The sequence below is a fragment of the Quercus lobata genome, chromosome 9, assembly GCF_001633185.2.
Source record: "Quercus lobata isolate SW786 chromosome 9, ValleyOak3.0 Primary Assembly, whole genome shotgun sequence".
Taxonomy (NCBI): domain Eukaryota; kingdom Viridiplantae; phylum Streptophyta; class Magnoliopsida; order Fagales; family Fagaceae; genus Quercus; species Quercus lobata.
Window position 1 is genome coordinate 42,590,236 of NC_044912.1, and position 17,859 is coordinate 42,608,094.

Consider the following 17,859-nt stretch of genomic DNA (forward strand, 5'->3'; position numbering starts at 1 on the left):
AACCCTAAAGAAAAACAAGATTGATTCACCCACAATCTATACCTTAGAGTCTCTTCAAATTCCTCATCTCTCTTCCTCTCCATTGTCAAATCCTTGAGAGGCATTATACCAAACCTGGTTCTCACCATCATCAACACTATGAGACAGCTGTTTAGATTTCTGGGAAGCAGTTAGGAAGGAACCAATCTTCATTGGTTGATGCTACGGTCTAGTAGCGGAATCCGAGAAGCTAGAAAAGAAAAAGGTTTGGCGCAACCTCGTTGGAGCAAGAAGCTTGGAGGGCTTAGGTGCACTGGGTAGATTAGGCTTGGAGGGTCTATTGCTGTCCATGTATCCCAACTATATTTTCTAGTGGATTGTTTACCGCTTGGAGGGCGGCAGAGAGGTTTTACGCCGAGGGCTTCGGTTTCCTCTTCGATAACACATCATGTGTTGTCTTTGTGTTTGCATTTTCCTTCCTCTCTATCTTTGCCTTTTTATTATCTGTTGTGGATTATATTTTGTTTTGGCTTAGATAGTTTTTACCAATTCCATATTATAGCATATGTTAAGTTTCCGCACACTAGTTGTTTGACATATTGCTTGAATTGGTTAAGTTGTAATTTGGGGGTCTAAACGTTCAAAGGTGTTTATACACGTTTTTGAACTTTCACAAACGCATAAGGGTTTGTTTGGGATCAGCTTATTTTGCTGAAACTGAAAACTTTTTGCTGAAAGTATTGTAGATAAAGGTAAAAGTTAGCTAAAATAGTACAATGAGACTCATGAATAGTATTAAAAAGTTCAGTGGGACCCATGAATAGTAGCAAAAATAAGCTAAATAGTGAAATAAGTTAGAAAAAATTAATTTGACCAAACAGACACTTAGGGTTTGTTTAGGATTTGCCTTTTTTGCTGAAATTAAATTTTTTTTTGCTGAAAGTAATGTAGATAAAAGTAAAAGTTAATTACCTTTAATCATGGGTTTCGTTGCATTTTTTGTTATTATTTATGGGTCCCACTGTATTATTTCAACTAACTTTTATATTTTTTTACAGTACTTTCAGTAAAGGGTTTTCAGTTACTGCAAAATATGTGGATCCCAAACGGACACTGACTTTATTAAAATCCCCAAGACCCGCAAAGTTCCAAAATGTTATATCAATGTGGTCAATATCATACCGGTACCAATACATATACCGATATCGAAACACCAATGTTTCGTTCCGATTTAAATACCGACTGGTACACAATTTTTTTTTTTTTTTTTGTAATTTTTGTATTTTTGTAAGGACAGAATGGTAACTTACTTGTATTAACTTATTAGTATTATTTTTTTTCTTAGAATGTAATGAACAATTAAGCTTTTCTATTTTTTATATTATGTTTTTTTTTAATTGATGCTAAAGTCTAAAATCATGAATAATTTGTTATGAATTGAGGTAATATTTTATGGTAAACTTTTATGTTTGTTTTCTTAGAATGAACACACACACACACACACATACATACATATATATATATATATATATATATTTATTTATAAATGTTTATTTTTAGACCCCTTAAAACACAACCAGATTAACCTAGTTATTTAGCCAAGTGATTAATTTAGGTAAATTATGCAGATCTAGGTTAACACATACAAATCATATCATTGTAAAGTATGGAAAATAAAGAACACAATAATATGATAACTTAAGAAAACCAAATCGGTAAAAAACCTACGGAGGATTTAACCTAGTTATCCTTAAGGTAAACTGAATCCACTATGAAAGAATTGAAGTTTACACAATAGCGACTTAGACCACTAACATCCTATTGCTACCATGAGTAGGAAACTTACTACCACGAGTAGGAAACTTACTACCACGACCACATGACAGCTCTGAGTCCACGAATTACTTCTTTCTTGGATTCCCAGCAAGTACAAGCATTCCCGCTTGTGTATCTTTAAGCTCTAAATGCAGCAACTGAGTTCGATCACCAAGTTTTTGACATAATCTTAAATCTTGAAAACCCTAAATATGTGTGAAGGCAACCACCTCTTGATCTCACAAAAGATTCACACACAGAGCATTTGGAGTATCTCAAAAAACATGGCTAAGGTTTTCTTTTTTATACTTAAGACAAAACATAAAACCCTACACATCAAACGGGCTTAGGCTGAGTTAGAAAATTCTGCAGAAAAATGTTCTGTCTGAGTTTCGATTGATCGAGTCTAATTCTTGATCGATCAAGTCAGACAGAATTGCACAATAAATTCTACAGTAACTCGATTCCAACTTTACATAAAACGCATACACTTTGAGTAAGTCTAAACAAGACTAAAACATTTTTTGATCATGGTTTGCCAACATTACAAATTAGAGTTCTAATACATTAGTTTCATAATCTTTAGAACCTAACAATAAATATAAAAAATAACGGTAAATCCGAAACGGTACATTGGTATTGACAGGTATCGAAATATATCGTTTCACTAGTCAAACCGGTACAGCCTTCGATACGGGAATGACTCCCTTGGGTTATATAGGTCTCTACGTGGGAGAAGAGAGGAAGAGATATGAAGTTCTAGTGAAGTATCTTTCATTACCAGCATTCGAAGAATTGATTGTGCAGTCACAAGCAGATGAGCTTGAAGCAAAAATAGAAGGCCCCATCATGCTTGCATGCAAAACTGAAGAATTTGACCAGTTATTAAAGCTAGCTAAAGTATTATCTTATGGTATACCCACAATCCTAGAACTCTCTTCTTATGCATGCACGTAGAATATTGTTGAGACTTGAGAATTTATAATATGGATTCATCAGTTGCTTTCATGTATTAAAAAATAAAGTTCTTTGACTCTTGAAAAGCTTACTTTTCTTTTCTTTTTTTCTTTTTTTTGAAGGGAAGGACTTTCCTATTTTGTTTCTTGATTTATGTTTGCACTTTTTTTCTTTTCTGTTTATTATTAAACCATCTAATTAAGCATGGAACCCTACGTTATAACTGTGAGTTTGGATAAATATATATTCATCAACTTTTTTAACATATTTTATTTATCATACATATAAAAGTGACGTAAAAGAAATATGATACTTTAAAACTTTATACGTTCTACCACGATCAAGTAAAAATAAGCTCATCAATACAAAGTTTTAGTCTCGTTCATGCGAGAGTATGATATTACTAAACTATATTTCAATCATATTTTCTTTCTTACAACAAAGTGGGGATTTGGAGGAATTCAAACCAAATTCTTCCATGAAAAAGTTGAACAATTACAGTAAAGTATAGATGACTCTTTTCATTTCAATTATATAATTATTTTATTTAAGTCACATTAATTATATAATTGATTTTTTTTTTCTTTTTCATTTGTAGATTTCCTTATGCATATTATGCTTGGTATACTTCTTTTATAACATGACTATTGAACTATTATACTTGTATTACTTCAAAATTTATTGGGGAAAAAATCTTTTGTATTTATCTTATTTAAGGTTCAAAATAAATAAATAAAACAAAGATAAGATAAGATAGAAAGAAAATACAATTGCAAGAGTAATACCAATTGTTAAGCACAAGTTGTTATTCTTGAACACACTTGTAACTAAGACTTAAATATATGTAAAGTGTGTTTTGACTCAAATATGGCAACATACCCAAAAAAAGAAAAAAAGAAAAAGACCCATATAGGTTCATTATGTATTTACGACTACTATATTGTAGTAGTAATTTCTATAATTCCTTCAAAAAATTCATGACACACAAACTCATGTTGGGTTGTTTGACTTGGCCAAAAAAACCACATAGAATGCATGCGTCTCTTAAGATGTTCCTCATAATTCCTGTAATCTTACTCACAATCACAAATTAATCCATCACCTACCATAACATAACATAGAGAGTTGTGGGGTGGGTATATAGTTATCTTGAAAAAAAGAAAATAACAAAGTTTTCTTTCAAATTAATTTGGAGGAAAGTTCCTCCAACTATCCACATATATTTTTAGTCACATAACCTACTTAAAAGTTTATGTGACGTATTTAACTAATTTAATAGATACATGATATGGCTTGTTGAGTGTTAATTACACTCTCATTCCCTCCTCTGCAGAATGCATTCTCTAATGCCTACTACATAGGATGTCCTGACAATCGATGCTCTAGCAGTGCCTTTGTGTTATCTTGGTAAGAATTTAATCTCTTGAAGCTCCCAGAAGTAGCCGACATTTGCTTGGTCAATCATTGAACCAGAGTAGGACAATATTCACTGCTATTTATCTCACTGCAAATTCTTTCTGGTTAGATTAGTTCAAAGCTAGCAAAATCATAGGATCTTCTCCCACCTCATCTGTAACTCTTATTTTGAGCTTATTGTAATCTATGTATACTTATTTACATGTGTAACTGTTTTGCCTAGGTACTTAATGAAATCATATTCCCAAGATTCAATTGTGGAAATGCAGCGCGGAAACGATAAGAAACAAAACAAGATTTTGTTTCAAGAATATAACCTTGAAACTACAAGAGTTCCTCAAATCCACAAAGAGAAAGGAGTACAAAATCCACTAGAGAAATAATAAAGGAAACTCTATAATTTTAGTAAACTGAATCTTAATTGTTACTAACTTGGAGGCCTATTTAAAGGGTTTCGTAAAACTTGATAAACAAAAAAAATATATTTTAAAAGAAATCCTAATTAATACTTAATCATAATAGGAACCTAATTTGGCTTTAAAAAAACATTAAAAATACCTAAAATCAACAAAATAAATATCATAAACCAAAAATTACAAAAATTGAATAAAAAAAATCATAATTAATAAACTACAAAAATAGTTTTGTAGATTGTATCCTATGTCAAATAATATTGATAGATGCAACAGTTGGGAGTGAGTTTTGGTTGCGGCACCACTCTACTCCGGCGAGTCATTGATTCGACTCCCATATCTTGCAAAAGGAAAATGTCAGATCACCAAATAGTTTGATTTTGTCCAAAGTCTCTGGATACTACTTGCCAACGCGTTTTGGTAGTGACATGTGAAATATATGTTTTACTATTGAGTCGCAATATAAGCAGTAGACAAAGATTATGATATAATATTATTCCATTGCCGTATCAAATTTCGTCACTCATGTGTTCATCAAAAAATTTCGTCACTCACACGATTTGTGGAATAATAACACAATCTAATTCAATTCTTTCATCAAATTTGACTTCCATTTAAAATTTTTATATGGACCTTTTTCATGTTCATAAGAATGCAACTTGATTAATTTTTGCCGAGGTTGTCTGTCACTCAAATCCGGGCTGTCAATTTGGGGAGAGAGAGAGAGAAAGAAGTTTCACATTCTCAATTTTTTATAAAATGCTTACAAAATAATGTGATAGTAATTATAATTGGTATCACATCAATCACATATTAAATAATTTGTAATTACTTCTTTTTTTCTCACATGTGTTTAAAAATAATAGATTAATTTATAAGATTGATACAATACAATTTTCTTTTAAGAATCAATATGATACAATTATTAGTAGCCCTACAGCACTCAAAAGAGTCCCTACAAATTAAATGTGCTGAGGACAGACAACAAAGGATTTCGATTGGATAAATCAAAATATAAATAACTTGTCCCATTTTAATTTTATATTCTACTTAATTTATACTCCATAATCATAACTTACTATATATTTATTTGATTTTTCTTATAAAATAAACAAATTTTAAAATAGGAAAAAAAAACCCTTATTCAAGGTTTAAAATGGCAAAAAATAAAATACATAGCATATCATGATTAATGGAATCCAAAAAATGAGACAAAAGATTTGTATTCATTAAATAAATTACATGATAGCTTTGAATGTGAAACATTTAAATTGGAAGCAAAGCTAACGAATTAAAAATATGGGTGTCCAATCTATATCTATATATATAATAATAGGTGACGCTGATAAAAACTCAAATTAGAATTCTAAATTATAGTTCCAATTTTGCGCCATGTGTCTTAATTTATTATTCTTAAAGAGTTTCATTTCTTAATTTTAGAATCAAATGTGAGATCACATCATAAATATTCATCTAAATGAGTTATTAAGTACAAAAATCAAAGAGTCTAGAATAAATGAATCGTAAAAAAAAAAAAAATTGTACTTCATAATAAATTAAAAAAAAAAAAAAACTTGGACAATTTACATTTTATACCTAATAATATCCTTACAAATTTTTTTAAAGAGTTAACAAAATATAAAAATGACTATCAATAGTATTTATTGTATTATATATATAGGAATTATATAATACATCTTATTGTATATTTTTAACTGTATCCATGTATATGCATGGGGTTACAAGCTAGTTGTTTAGTAAAAGTCACAAGGCTACTAAATTAAAAATGTAAGTTCTAGTTAACTCAACTTATAAAGTTATTGGTCATCGAACAAGAGATATAAGATTTTATCTCAAAAATTGATTTGGGTCTTGACCTGATAATAAAAAGCAATTATCGATCATGGAGCAGAACCATAGGTTAAAGTAAGGGTAGTTGATAGAGTTACTGTCAAGTAAATAAGGGTTGGAGTTCAAGTCTTCAGGAATGAACTTCACACATATATATATATATATATATATATACTTTTTTATTTTGTATAAAAAAAAAAAAAAAGGTTACAATAACTTTAATGACAAAAAAAAAAAAAAAATCATTCTTTAATTAATAAAAGTAGTATTAATTAAAGAGGGGTTGATATGAAATAAATTTTGAACTAATCATAAACCATTTTTTGTCTTCAAACTTCAAAGTATTACTCTTTAAATCACTCGTGCTTTAATTGGCAAGCACAATTTTAATTTATTGTTTACTCTGAAAAAAAAAAAAAAAAACTTTTTTTTTTTTTAATCAGTCCACTCATCAGCCGTTGAAATTCAAGCCAAAGCCAACATTTCTAAATTTCCATCCAGTAGACTAAACCATTAAAAACTTCTTGAATAATAATTACAAATTAGAATTTAACGACGACCAACTGAATGTGGATTAGAATGGATTTCTAGATCTTATCATTTATATCTTCTGCCGCTGTGTTGACTGTGGAGATAAGTACATGAGTTGGCCTAAGGCAACAATATAATATACTACTTTAGAAAAAAAAAATAGAATAGAAAAATAATGGGAAATGATATGTCTACAATATTTTTATAACAAATTAAATCTTAAGTAGTAAATTGTTACTGGTTGTTATTGTGGGGGCAAAAAAGTAATCTTAGTGTTAAGTTTAAATTTGAACCAATAACAACTAATCACCTATAATTTGTTGTGAAAATATTGTAAAAATATTGTAGACTTAGCATCTCTAAAAAATAATTAAGGGCAAAAAGTCTTGTAACACATTTTTCAGGAATAAGTAATAACCTATTTCAATAAGTTAGATTACTAGTTTTTTTTTTCCATGGGGCTGATGCCACAAGGCATGCATGCTCAAATCTCAAGTTTGACATAACTGTTATGGTCAAATTAATCGTGGAGGGCGAACTTGTTTTACAAATCAATATATATTTGTGATTTTTAACATGAAAAAGTCAGTTGACTCCAAAATTTTCACCCAGACCGTGTATTTTTTGAGTTGTAGTGTGTTCCAATGAGGTGAGTTTGTATATGAATTTGTCACAAAGGTTAGGAGTCTATATATAGTGGAACTCTTTTAATATTACTAGTTAACTATCTCTTTCACAAAAATTTCTTTTAATATACACAATCTCCTTTAGCATTCACTACCTCCTTTAATTAGCATCTGCTTTTCTATCTACTTTAGCATTCACAATCTCCTTTAGCATTCACTCTCTTGTACCTTTGTTCGTAGGAAAATCAGCATGTTCATTAAAAAAATAGGTTTAAATCATTCCAAGAACTCGTACAATCGAATTGACTCTACAAAAAGCTCCAAGACCCGTAAAGTTCCGAAAGGTTACATAGGTCTGTACGTGGGAGAAGAGAAGAAGAGATAAGAAATTCCAGTGAAGTATCTATCATTACCAGCATTTCAAGAATTGATTGTGCAGTCACAAGCAGATGAGCTTGAACCAAAGATACAAGGCCCCATCATGCTTGCATGCAGAACCGAAGAATTTGATCAGTTATTAAAGTCTGCGTTTTCAAGCCGCGCATGGTATCGGCAGGTCCCAGCGTTTTAAAGTCTGCGTTTTCAAACCGCGCATTTCAGCTTTTTTTTTTTTTTTCCTGGACGCCCGTCTGTCCCTGTTAATTGTCCATGAACAGTGATTTTAGGCTTATGAATGGTAAAAAACAGAGCGAATAGTAATTTTCCACACATGAAAAAGTTATTTTGTTACAGTATTTTCAGTTTTCAATTTCAGCAAAAATAAGTTGTATCCAAACGGATCCAAGATGTTCATCTTGGTAGATTTGGTTTCCACATTGAGCATTATGAATGGAGGTAACTTGACACCAACATCTAAAAATCAAATTGGACACATAGCACAAAATTAAACTATAATTAGAAATTAATTTGATTTGATTTGAATTCTAAAATTGTACTTCAACTTAATCTAATATATATGATTATATTTTTTTTCACTTTTAACAAATTAACAAAATCTTAATCCAAACACACTAAAAGCTATTAAAAAAAAAAAAGATTCAAAGAAATCTTGGTTTATTTTTAATTTCTTATTTAGTAGATTTTTTTTTTTTTAAAATTTTTGTAATTGAGATATTACTATAAGCTATAGTTTATAGAATGCTTCATCAACCTATGAGATTATTGTTGCTGTGGTGTTTCAATTTTGATAGTTAAAAACCAAATTTCAATTATTGGGATGGCAAGCTACAGGCTCACAATTGTTGGAGCTGTAATGTACAGTGAAGCTAAGAACAAATTCAAATGAAACTTGTGTGTGTTATCATCAAGCTAGCACATTCAATCATCCTTTTACTTGGCATAGGGGACACTATGATTTTGATACCATGGTTCAACCTCTTGCTAAGCTAATGCCTATAATTTGCTTGCATAACTTTTACTATTTGGAAGCTAAAAGATAGATTCCATTTTTGTACACCATCAAAATTTAATAGGAAGCAAGTTCTATACAAAACCATTGATCTCCACTAATTAGGTCTTTTTAACCTTAAAACTCCTCGGTGCTATGGGTTTCAGTTAACTCAACTGGTAAAATCTTTGATGGTTGAATAAGAGATCTGGGGTTCATTTTTCGCCTAAATGAAAAACTGATTGATGCTTTGGTTTGATGATATTGAGCACAATTATTAGAAGTTGACATCATAGGTTGAAAGTCTATAAAAAAAGAAACTCATTGGTGTCATACCTTGATTAATTACTGAAATATTTTTTTTAACAAATTCATCGTTAGAATCTAAGTTATGGTGTTGTATGGGAGCTGTATAGTTTTTAATAATCTACCGAATGTGTTTGATAATTATTTGTGCCTTTCACAGAAATTAGGACTTAACATGTTTGATAATTATTAATTTTTTTTTTCATGTTGATAATTTTTAAAAATAAATTTTTAACAAAAGGAATACAATTTACATCCAAAATACAAATAGAAAAAAGAAAAAAGCAATATGAATCAAACATCTCTTACAACAAAATTTAATGTAAATAACCAAAAATTGTTCTATCTTTCTCTGGCCAACATGAAACTCATGTGGCTGTGTCACTGTGATAATAATGATAGAAATAAATTACAATAAATTATTCCACAAGGTTTTATCCATTTGAACTTTTCATCTATTTAAATGATATCCACATGAAAAACCATGGTTACATTAGATAAATACAAAATAACCCTTGTTAAGACACATTTTAATGATTCTCAAATCACCAAAATACAGCAATGCTGCCAGAAAATGTCTTTAAAAGAATCGCAATTTGTGCATGGATTCTGACATTTCTGCTTTATTTTCAAACCAAATGTTATTACCGTATCTAATTCATATTTTTACAAAATACACATATAGCATAGCATCAACCCAATACATATTGGATCCCCATCCAAAAGCTAAAGAGTTATGTACATAGATATATGCACATTTTTTTAATAAAAAAGTCTTACTTCTAATGGACTCTAGTTTGTGTGTCTATGTGTGTTTGTAGAAGTGGGATCTATGATACATAACTTAAACCATTTTGGCTTGCTTGGAGTAACCTAAAAAGTCTCATTCATAGCATGTTATAGCTCTGAAGAGAACTGAAACTAAAATTTTATCTTTTTTTGGCGATTCATGTAGCATAGGAAGTCCAAGACAAAGGCAACATCATCAGGTTAACGACAAGAACTGATCATTGAGATTGGAATCTTCTTGGAGGCGCCAATGAAGCGGTAATGTACGAGAATGTGAAGCAAGGAAGAGTGGGATTGAACATTGTGTTTGAACCTAGGCTTGCTCTGAGAAATCCAAAAGGAGGAGGAGAGGGCATTGTGTGGATCTAGTTGGTAGAGGTTGCGAGAAAAGAAGGAGGAGACATGGGGTGACGATATGGAATTAGGAGGAGGAGATGAGGTTTTACTTTTAAAGTCTTTCTCGTTGGACTCCTCAGTTCTGGTAGTGGTATTAGTTTAGAAGAGTTCCAGACTCTATTGAGTTCACCAATAAAAGTGTGCAGGTGAGATGTTCTTGCTTAGGCTAATGAGCACCATCATTGTGGCTTTCTTGGCTTCTGTGTTCAATATTGATGCATCATTTATTTTGGCACAAAATTGGACTCCAATATATAATCTAATTAGATTATTTATTTATTTATTTATTTGAGTTTTGGATAGGACAAGTGATGCAAAATTGAGAATCCAATTGAAATCTAACTGGATTTTCTCTCAGCTTTACCTATTAATATATATATATATATATATATATATTTATATATATAGATGTGCCTTTGGATCAAATTTATTTTCATATGCTTATTTAGCATATTTAGTTTATCGTATACAAGTATATTCTTACTTAATTAAAAAAAAATGTGATACTTTAAAAAGTTATATATTCTCCTCATCTCTTGATCCTCTTGATCAAGTAAAAACAAACTCATCCATACAAAGTTGAAAGAGATATTAGTGGCCCCTCAGGTCTCAATTCTCACAAAAGGACCATTCAAGTCTATCTTAAGCTTTATCCAAGTCCATTTTTACAGGAAATAAAATTCCTATATCACCCTTACTTATTCTTTATCAAATGGATCATTTCCTAACCAACAATTCTTTAGCCTTGCCTTCAGGTACAAATCGTGATTGTGATGGGTGAATAATATCATCCAAAAAATATTTAAACCGATTCCCTAGTAATTTCGAAAGAACTTTGTATAATGCATTGCAAAGGATGGTAGGTCAGAAATTGCGTAATAATTTCAAGGTTATTGACTTAGGTATGAGTACCATTTTAATCCTATTAAGATAAGGAGGAAGTCTACAAATCTTGAAAAAGGTGTTGACGAATTTAACAACTGGATTACCACCTAGAACATGCCCGGTTGTTGAGAAGGGAACGTAGCCTTTAAGTCCCTTTAAACTCCAACCTGTGAGAGACTTGAAGGATAAAAAAGACAAAAAAATTCTACTAATGAAACAGGGCAGTATGCCATGTCTACCCCCACAATTTACGTAGATGGCGTGAACTAAAGTGAGACACGCTCATAATTAGGGGTGGCAATTTTGTCCCAAACTCATTAACCCATTCATGATCCACTTAATTTTGATAAGTCTGAACCTAACCCAATTAATTATTTGGGTTAAATGAGTAAATACTCATTGGATAGTCAAGTTAAATGAGTGTTAATGGGAAACCCACTGGTTAACCATTGTATCCATCTAAAATCTAAAATTAGAACTTTAAAAGAAAAAAAAACTAAAACCAAAACTCATGTTTTTCACGTTTTCTTAGAAGCCAAACACAGAGAGAGAGAGAGAGAGAGAGAGAGAGAGAGAGAGAGATCCTTAGTTGGGAAGAGAGTAAGCTGATTGGGATGGAGAAGCAAGGCATTGACTGATTTGATCACTAGACCATTACCACTACCATTGACACTGGCGAAGGCTCGTTGGAACCCTAACCACTCTTCAACACATTCCTCTACTTCCCAAAAAAAATCATCGCCAGTTCCTTTCTGCCATGAAAACTATCTCCTGTAAAAAGAACACAAATTCACATTAGAACAATCAAATCCTTTAGATTTGAAAAATCAAATGCCTCAAATTTGAGCAAAATTTTTAGAGGGACCAAAGTTAATTTGGTCATTTAAAGTTGCAAGGAATTTGGGTAATTTTACATGTTTTTACTCTTTGTAAGTATGTGTGTGTGTGTGTGTGTGTGTGTGTTTGTGTTTGTGTTTGTGTTTAATAATTGGTTAAATGGATAGATTGGATACCCATCAGATTAAATGGGTTTGGTGGGGTAAATGAGTATTTAATCTATATTTAAACGAATAATAAATGGGTTAATGGATAAATGTGTGTCCAACCCATTTATGACGAAACCCACAATTGACCCAACTCACCCAATTGCCACCCTTGCTAATTGATGGGAAAATTTTGCTAAACAGTAACTTTTTAGGAAATTTTTTGGTGAATAGCATGCGTTTGAAGTTATTTAGTTATGTAGACTCTTTTTGGAACTTGAGTTCCAACCCAAAATCGACTTTACTAAACTCGAGGTCCAACTAGTATAACTCTGATGTGGAATTAAGAAAAAAAATCACATGGAACTCGAGTTTAGTAAACTCGAGCTCCATGTCGTTAAAAAATTTACCCAAATGGAACTCAAGTTTACTAAACTTGAGTTCCATGCAGATAATTTTTTAAAAAAATGGAACTCAAGTTTACTACGCTCAAGTTCTAGTAGTATACATCTTGCAATTTTTTTTATTTTTCCCAAGTCACATAACAATCTCTCTCTCTCTCTCTCTCTCTCACACACACACACACACACACACAAAGTACAGCGTCTTCCTCAGTTTCCTCAGTCCCTCATCTCTCTTAATGCCTCCTCTCTTAGTCTCTTTTATTTGCTCCACCACTATGTCATCCTTTACCTCTTGCTCAATGGACGACGGCCTCTCAACGGCTGTGACAAGCAGTGGCACTCCATTAGAAAACAAGGCAAGCTCGATCTTTTTTATCGTACTTATTTGTGAAATTTGTTAGGGTTTTGTTGTAAATATGTTTTGGGTTCTAAATAATTTTTTTTGGGTTTTTTGAGGAATTCCTTTAATTTTGTTAGGATATAATTGATTGAATGGGTTATGGACTAGATATATGGGTACGCTATTCTATTAGATAAATGTGAAGATTTGTGGTTTTTAAGTGTGGAAAATTAATATCTAGGTAGTATAAATTATATTTGGGTAGTTTTTGAGTTTTTGGATGACTTTGATTATTTTGACAACAACCAAGCATTTCAGTCCCAAATTTTTTTTTTTTTTTGGGTCAATTATGATTCCTTAAAAGATTATGCAATGTCAGTCATATGCATTATTTTCAATTATTACTTTAATTATTAATGTTGTAAATTTAAAGGATTTTAGTCAATATTTTATATTGTATGGTTTAAATTAAATCTTGTGTCTTCTCTTTTTCCTCTCATACTTGGCTCATTTATGCATATATTCTGTGTCTTCTCTTTTTCCTCTCTTTTATTTCTATCTGATATGACATAAAAACTTTTTGCAGCATGACAGTAGATCTTGGATCCATTGATCGTAGCATTTTGATGGAACAAGTGAATTATCGATTTGAGTTACTTTAGAACCCTGGAGGTCAGGTAAAAATTTTCGTATAATGGTATTTGGTGATTTATTAACTTTTTTGTGAAGTGATAAAAGAAAACTGACATGAATAACCCATAGGAGATTTAATTTTATTTTCTTTACGACTTTAAAATTATATTTTACATTGTTTTGATATTTTTTTTGGCGCTCGGGATTTTAACATTTTTCTCCATTGTGAATCTATTTGGTTTAAACCTTTGTCCACATCCATGGAAACTAACAAGGAGTAGGATATCATTTTGCATCTAAAGTAACACTGTTTACAAGAATACATATATCAGTTCACATATTTATAATATGTTTTCTCATACATGCTGCATTATGAAACTATTGGGTTGTAGATTTACTCCCACCATCTTCCCTTTCCCTCCTAAATTGGTGATGTATCTTAAATTCCTTTTAGACTTGATATGTGATGTTCTCATTTGACTTTTTTTCCTCCCCATGCTATGATAAATTTGAGTAGTTAAGTACTATGGTTGTTTAATTTACCACTACAACATAGTTTTTGTGTGAGAAGTTGCCTAGCTTCAAAATTCAAGATAAAGAATTCCATCATGAGTTTTGTGCTTTGTAGCCTTTGAAGGAGCAATCACACTAGTTTTTTATAAATTTAAAGTAGTAATAAATAAATTCATCACAACTGAAATTGATTTGAAAATAAACTTATAGATTATACTTTTGCTTTTGGATGTTGAGTTGTTCTTTAATGGCATATTATGTACTTGATTGAAGTATAAGATATTTATCTATTGTTATAACATTTTTAGGATCCTCCTGGCACACTAAAGTTGTCGATGTCACCATGAAGAGTTGACACATTGAGATCCTATGGTATATGAGCATGTGATTGCCATTGTGAGGTTGCTTGGTTTAGAGCTTCTGCACATGGTCCCATCCATAAAGCTTTATCATGCATTGATCACTGCATTTATAGAGATATGGCGCCTAGAGACCCATTCTTCCACCTTCCACATGGTGAGATGACGATCACGTTGCAAGATGTGGAAGTTATAATGAGGATGCCCATCAAGGGTGAGGCAATGGTTAGGTCCACTAAAAGAACTTGGAAAACTATGTGTGCTGAAATGCTTGGAATTCAAATTCCAGATGAAATTAAAATCGTGCTAGATGGTCAAGGATTCAAATAAAAGTGCTTGTTGATTGAATTGAATAATCGTTGCCTCTGGATGCCAATGAGATGTAGGTTCATTAGTATGCTCACTAATATATACTAGCCCTACTAGGGGATATGGTATTTGTTGACAAGTCCAGAGATAGGGTCCATCTCATGTGGTTAGAGTTCATGCAGAACCTTCATAATCCACCCAAGTATAGTTAGGGTAGTGCAGCCCTATCATGGTTATACAGAAAATTGTGCAAGGCAACCGAAAAGATAGCAAAGCTAATTGGTGGAGCATTGATTCTAGTCCAATTGTGGATATATGCCAGGTTCCCACATATGTCCCCACGGAAGGTCCCCCCACCAGAGGGTGTTTATAGTCCACTACCACCACCAATTCATCTTGCCATGAAGTAAGTATATATTGCATAATTATTGTGCTATCATTAGATGTATTATGCCACAATTGTTTTATTATTCCAGTTGCAAGTAAAAAACCAATGACCAAGCTATGTTACGTGCTTGTAGTTGGGCAGGGGCTAAGTGTACAAAGAACACTCTCACACACGTGCTTTCCGCATATGGCAATCAAATTGCCATGACATGGCTTGACCAAGTATAATACTTGTTTTTACACGATGTTTATATCAATTTATGTCTTTGAAATTACACTCATCATATCAAAATCATAAAAAAGTATTTCATTGCCCACTATTGTACTAGTTATGCAAATTATAACAAAATTGCTTGACGTGGTTACTTTTATTGGTGGCTACTGTAGATTAAGTGGGAGCCATATGTGGATGAATTGAGCCGCCTTCCTCCTAATTTTCGCATCAAGGGAAGTAATGTGTGGAGGTTGAAAATTTCACTTATATATTTTTGTCTTGTAGAGTTCCACCTACTTGATCGTGTCCTCCAACAATTTGGGCTAAAGTAGGAACAACTCGTTGATGTTAATACTGATCGCGAATTGCATAAAATAGATGCGAAGGGCAAGGTAGAAAAAAATTAGAGGGTGGAACATGTAGTCCATATTCCAAAATGGAATGATCATTTTGAGTACATCTATCATGGAGAAATGCTCTCTTTATTTGTGTCGAATTGAAATGGAGAAAAGGGATTTGGGTCATAAGTCAACAACTAGTTGTGTAGGTAGTACTTTTACTCTAGGCATTAAGTGAGGCAATGTAAGGCCATATAAAATGTATCAGGAAATTTTGCATTTGGTGGCTGTGGCTTCAAAATAAAAATGTTGAAAAATGTAACAGATTTCTTCCAAAGATGAAATTGTGTTGGGTGCAATGGAAAATTCCTTTTTAACTTTGGATGGTAGTTTATTGTATTTGTACCTCATGTATATGATAATTGGAGGGTAGCTCATTTGCTTTGGAATTATTACTATAACTGTGATATAATGAGGTGCTTGGATTGAATGAACAATAAATTTGTACGAAATATTTTTGCTTACATCTTACATGTTTGATTAAAAGAATTGTATATACTTTTAGTTTTAGAATTAAGAAATTTGCCATAGTGCATATTTGATTTTTGGTTACCAGTCCCTGCTACAAACTTGTTGAGGGAATTGACAAAGAGAAGAGATGGGGGAATCGGATAATTATTATTCTAGATCCATCACAACCATCACCTTCTAGATCCCAAGTTAGCAGACAAGGCAATAATTATTATTCTTTCATTGCAAGTTTAACTGGATCCCATTCCCATTCTTTTCTCATTGAATTCCTTTTTAATTTTTTTTGCAGCTTGAAAAACTCCACCTATGGAGGTCCTAATGAAACTCAAGTTTACTAAACTTGAGTTCCATCTAGGTAAATTTTTTTAATGGCATGGAACTTGAGTTTACTAAACTCTCGAGTTCCACGTGGTTTTTATTTTTTATTTATTTTATTTTATTTTTTAATTCCACATCAGAGTTATACTAGTTGGACCATAAGTTTAGTAAAGTCGATTTTGGGTTGGAACTCGAGTTTGTCAAATTCGAGTTCCAAAAACAGACTATATAACTAAATAACTTCAAATGCATGCTATTCACCAAAAATTTCCCTAAAAAGTTACCATTCAGCAAATTTTGCTTAATTGATGCCAAAAGACATTTCTGCATAACATTGCGCAAGAAGATCTGCTTGATGGTCTTTAAATCTTGGCTCAATCATTTCGAAGAGTTTTAAACATAAAAGATGCTATTGTAATCTGAAAAATGGGCGCCAGTAGATGGAAATTTTGGCGCAAATTTAATTAATCTATAGTGACGAAATATTTCGTCACTAAAAGTTGAAATTTTTAGTGTCGAAATATTTTGTCATTGTAGGTATTACTATGGATAGTATTAGTGACGAAAATCCTTTCGTCACTAAGTCACTATAAGGAAGAATTAGTGACGAAAAAGATTCATCACTAAAAATAATAATAGTTGTGCACTTATATGTTTTTAGTGATGAAATCATAATTCGTCACTAAAAGTATAATTTAGTGACGAAATATGAATTTCGTCTCTAAAAATCTTAACAAAGCCCAGTCTTTAGTGACGAAATTGGAATTCGTCACTAAAGACTTCAAAGCCCAATTTCAATACCCAGCACATGCATCAAAAGTTTTTAGAGCCACAAACATTTATATAGTAAACAATAGAGCCATATTTCGGTCAAAAAAAAAAAAAAAAACAAAGAGCCATAGCCACCGTCACCGTTGAGCTCCCACCGTCGCAATTAAGCTTAGCCGTCGCCAATGAAGCTCAAACCATCGCCGATGAAGCTCAAACCATCGCCGATGAAGCTCCGTTAAGAGCCAACCGTCGCCGATTAAGCTCAATGGCGACCCTTCGTATTCCTTCGAACCGGCGACCATTCAACTTCCCGGCGACCCTTCGCATTCCTTTGAACCGGCGACCCTTCGCCTTCCTTCGAATCGGCGACCATTCAACTTCCTGGCGACCCTTTGCATTCCTTTGAAT

General features: G+C 32.1%; 1 long non-coding RNA gene across 1 annotated transcript; it reads left to right on the forward strand.

The window, feature by feature from the left end:
• The first annotated feature begins 15,001 nt into the window (after window positions 1-15,001).
• Window positions 15,002-16,208, forward strand: LOC115962087. Its single transcript, XR_004085350.1, has 2 exons — window positions 15,002-15,298; window positions 15,667-16,208. It is a non-coding gene; the product is annotated as an uncharacterized LOC115962087 (long non-coding RNA).
• The last annotated feature ends 1,651 nt before the right edge of the window (window positions 16,209-17,859 follow it).